The sequence below is a fragment of the Cryptomeria japonica genome, chromosome 4 (assembly GCF_030272615.1).
Source record: "Cryptomeria japonica chromosome 4, Sugi_1.0, whole genome shotgun sequence".
Lineage (NCBI taxonomy): Eukaryota > Viridiplantae > Streptophyta > Pinopsida > Cupressales > Cupressaceae > Cryptomeria > Cryptomeria japonica.
In genome coordinates, this window is record NC_081408.1 from 180291186 (window position 1) to 180296015 (window position 4830).

The following is a 4830-nucleotide window of genomic DNA, read 5'->3' on the forward strand; positions in this document are numbered from 1 at the left end:
AAAGCAGATGGCTAACTTCAACGGGCAGAATTTTAATGTTGAAAACAGTTGTGTCAGCCATCCCTATTTACTCCATGATGTGCCTTAAAATCCTGAAAAAGATCATCAACTCAATTCAACAAAAGATGAGGAAATTTTTTTGGAATGGGGCAAATGATCAAGAAAAAATCCCACTTTTGGCATGGGATAAAGTTTGTCAAGGCAAGGAAAGAGGAGGGGTTGGTCTGAGGGACTGACAAAAAATGAACAACGCCCTAGGAGCAAAACTGGTTTGGAATATATACTCAAACTCAAATCAGATGTGGGTTAAAGTGTTGAGAGCAAAGTATCTTGATTTTGTAGAGGATCACAGAATCTTCACGATTCGAAACCCTCCCAAAGGGTCAGCAATTTGGAACTTCATCTTGGAGAGTCGCAAGGTTGTAACAGATCATCTAACATGGCAGATTGGGAATGGGGCTAAGGCCAAATTCTGGGAGGACTCTTGGGTAGGACTACCGGCTCTGAGAGAGCTGGAAGATTTCACAGAGGCAAAGGAAGTGTTAATGCAATTATGGGGTGATAAAGTAAAGGACTACATGCAGAGTTCTGAGGGTGACCTAGGAAAAGAATGGCATCGGAAAGATTTATCCTCAACAGGCATATCTGCTCAGGAGCAACAAAGACTTAGAAATGTGTTGAATCAAAGGAAGGTTTTCCTCACAGGGAAGGAAGATAAGGTGATTTGGTGTGGGGCTAAGGATGGTAAGTATTCAGTCAAACTGGGATATCAACTGATAGAAGGTAGGGAGGAGGCTCCCTCAAAAACATGGACCGTTTTCTGGAGTAAAGAATGCCTCCCAAAAGCAGGTGCTTTTGCATGGTTGGCGACGAAAGGCAGAATCCTAGCAAGGGAAAGAAGGAAGAGGCTCAGCTTGGAGGGACCTTCAAAGTCTGTTATGTGCAATCAGGCAGAAGAATCAATGGACCATTTGCTCTTAACTTGTGAAGTAGCTCAGAAATGTTGGTCCGAACTTCAGAGGAATTTAAATTGGCAGGGGCCACTTCAATGCTCAATAAAAGAGGTTTTTGAGAGCTGGCCAAAACAACCAAGGAAGTCAACCCTCTCATGTGTTTGGAAAATAAGCCCATCTATAGTTGTTTGGGAGATTTGGAAGGAAAGAAACCGAAGAATATTTCAAGACAAGATTGAGGATGAGAGAAGATTGTTATCAAGAATCAAAAGAGCTATTGAAGAGGTGGTGGGATCAACAGCTTCACAATCCTTCTCATTATCCAACCCCTTTTCTTTAATGGACAGAATTATTCAAAAAGCATGGCCAGGAATCAAAATCAGACATGGATCAACATCAACAAGTAAGAGAAATAAGGGAAACTTAGAAAAGGTCCAATGGAAACCACCTTTTTGAAAAATTCAAAATCAGTCATATTAGAAGGGCGGGTAATCAAACAACGGACAGTTTATCCAAATGGGCCTTGTCTTTTGATGTGGAAGGTATTTTGAAAATGGATGGCTTTCAGGAATCATCACTTTTTGGGGAGATGACAAGTTAATGATTGGAGAGAGGGATTGGAAGGAGTGATATCAAGCAGGATGATGTCAATTTCATATGAGACTCTGTGAGTGGAACGACTAAAGTGAAAGTTCGCACGGGGGAAGCCTCACAATCTCAATAAAAACACATAAAGAAAAGCTCAAAGCGGTGACAAATCGGGAAAGTAGCATTAATAATGATGAGTGACCCCTTGACACGCATGAAATAACATCAGTATTTGGATTGTGTATGTGGAGTTTAAATGTTTCTGACAGGGCTTTTGAAGAAACGTGCGAATGCATTATCAAATGGTTAACACGCCATGCTCATAAATAGGGTAAATGCGAGGTTTAATTCAAGAGAAGCAAAGTTTGCAGCGACTGTGGATAAATAAATTAGGGTCAGAGTTTTAGAGTAGAGGCAGTCGTGAAGGAAATAGGGTGAAGAAAAATAATTTGAGCCAATTAGATTGAAGAAAAATAATTTTTGTAGTTTGAAAACTTAAAAATCTTGAAAATTGGGTGCAATCAATTGCAATAGTACTAGCCTAACATCAAGTACTAATAAGATGGTAAAAAATAACCCAAAAAAATAACACCCATCAATTCTTACCTATTCTTCTTTTTTGATGAATAGGAGCACCAGTTTTTGTTAATTAGGAAATATGGTACAGTTTCTATTAATTAGGGAATATATTACACATGTTGAGGAAAAATAATAAGGGACACAAGGTCCTCCCTCATGCAGAGGGGGCTCTTGGTCATCCAATTAATCTCATACATAAGCATGATCTAAGGTGATGATAGGAAGGGATCACTCCTCATCAACATTGTCTAGCCCTCCACTTTATCTTCAGCTATCTTTGACGAAATAGCCAAATCTAATCGAAGGAACCACTCACCCACTACCATCATGAGTAAAACCCCAAAAGAAAAATAATATACCAACTCCAAATTGAAAAATATTCATTTTTCACCACTATGGTAACTATGTTAATTATAACCCAATTTTTAAAATGTGTTTATTTCTTATGGTGTAAATGGACTTTTTAAATTTCAAATCAATAAAAACCCTATTACTAGAACTTTGCTAATGTAAATGGACTTTTCTTTATTTCAAATCAATAAAAACCCTATTACTAGAACTTTGCTAGCTGTTTTGGTGATTGAAGCACCTATGATCTTATCCTCTATGGGCCCCTAAAAACATTTTCGTACCGTCAAATTCCTGTTGTGGTATGATGTTTCTCCGGAATTGAAGGCCATTTCTGCTCTGTCGTCTTCTAAATGACATTGTGAATGATTTCCCGATAGGCATTGATTTACCAGAACTAGGTATTCATTGCTTCCATAGCTTTAATCCATTCTGTACTACTAAGATTAGAAGTTTTTTCAATTGTGATGTGATTGATGTGATTGATTTTGGGTATGTGATGATTATATGTGAGTGCCCACTTTGAATCCGACCAAAACCCTTATCATGGAAGTCGATTACAGAGGTGGGTTTCTTTCATAATTCTGAGCATTTTCTTTTGGTTATTTTAACCTTCTGTGTGGGCTTTGGTGGTGGACTGACACGGAAAGTTTAGGCAGCTCAAGCATTGAGGATTTGGGTATCTTTATGTGCGATTTCAAATGACCTAAAGGCAAGTTTCGAATTATTTTGTTTATTTTAATGGAAAATGGAGGCATTGGGTATTTTTATGTGCGATTTCAAATGACTTAAGGCAAGTTTTGAATTCTTTTGTTAATTCAGATGAAAAATGGAGGCATTGGGTATTGATGGTTCTCCTCTCTGGTCAATCCACCTTGTGTATAATCTGTGTTTCTTGAATTTTATTGGGGTATGAAGAAATTTTCAATTTTGTGTTTCGTTTTTTAACCTAGTTATGAAACAAAAAGTGGGCTGTCTGATAAATTTCTGATTGAATGCTTATAAAGGTTGGAAGCAACCTGATTTGAATATATGTAAAGATGCCTCTTTGTTGTTCACATTCTGTTCCAAATCATTCGTTGGAAGGTTTTCTGCCGAGAAAATGGCGTTTCTAGGGCTATTGTGAATGATAGCAACAGCAGTGAACACTGAGAATTCCAGAATCTTTCAGCGAAGATTATTTTGGCAATGAATTTGGGTCTAGGGTTTACATTGTGCCACATAATTTGCTGAGATAAAAGTCTTTTCAATAAAGTAGGGTTTCATTTTAAGCAGCTTTCTCATTTTCTGAAGGTTGGTATGAACACCTGGTGATGTGATTGTTCATTAATAGACCTCTGAGGCAGATGAAAAAAGGTTGAAATAGTCAGAATTATCATTTCTGTGGATTTGAAATGTGGCAATGACATTGATTGACATATAGAAATGGTTATTTTCTTCAATTGAACAAAGTTTACATAGAAAAGAATGGCAGTTTAAAGAGAATTGGAGAAAAAGAAGAGATAATGGGTAAATAGGTTTTAACAGGTTTTTAATATTTTTTACAACTACTACAAAACGTAAGCAAAATAAAAGCTGACCATGAACAACACAACCAACAATTAAAAAAAAGATATGGAACCAAAAAAAAGGACAATGCTACAAAAGCTGTTCAACAACACAGCTACAGCTAGGCTATCATTGGAAAACATCCAACTTAAAATATGTCTGATCATATCAATGGGGTTCTGTTAATTTGGCTTAGAAATTGTCACTAACAGAGATTCAATTACCATTAACTTCTTGTTCATTTAACCTTTTAATTATTAATTTAAAAAAAAAAATGATAACCAAAACAATCGTCGAAATCTGATGTACTTTTTAAGATCTGTATATGCACGAAATTAGCTATAACGACTGCTGATACACTTTTCCCACTGAACTTATAAAACATTATATATGACAGATTAAAAACTTCCAGACTACAGATTGCACTTCCATATTCTGTTCGACTTCCAGAACACAGATTGCACTTCCATATTTTAAGTGATTGATTCTATGCTAAGAACACTAATTCATTGTTCCATTTGGGTGGCTGAATATTAAATGGGAAATTTTGTTGCAGGGACAGTTTAAGGATTTTTTAACAATACCGATGGTGCAAGAGTTGTTTAAGACGTTTATGAAGTGTGTACAGAACTTAAAAATATAATCATTGGGATATTGCCAAGTAATGCAAAGTGGTGGTAAAAGTATAATTTAATGCATGTAGACATTTATGAAATGCTTTGACAACAACAGAGATTGTTTAGATATAAATGAACGGCAATATTGTGAAGTTTCAATTGCATCCTATAAATTTTCTTGGGAAAGAACGAAACAA

General features: G+C 36.4%; 1 long non-coding RNA gene across 1 annotated transcript; it reads left to right on the plus strand.

Moving 5' to 3' along the window:
* The first annotated feature begins 3186 nt into the window (after positions 1–3186).
* On the plus strand, positions 3187–3910 carry LOC131874751 (uncharacterized). Its single transcript, XR_009372131.1, has 2 exons — positions 3187–3378; positions 3476–3910. It is a non-coding gene; the product is annotated as an uncharacterized LOC131874751 (long non-coding RNA).
* The last annotated feature ends 920 nt before the right edge of the window (positions 3911–4830 follow it).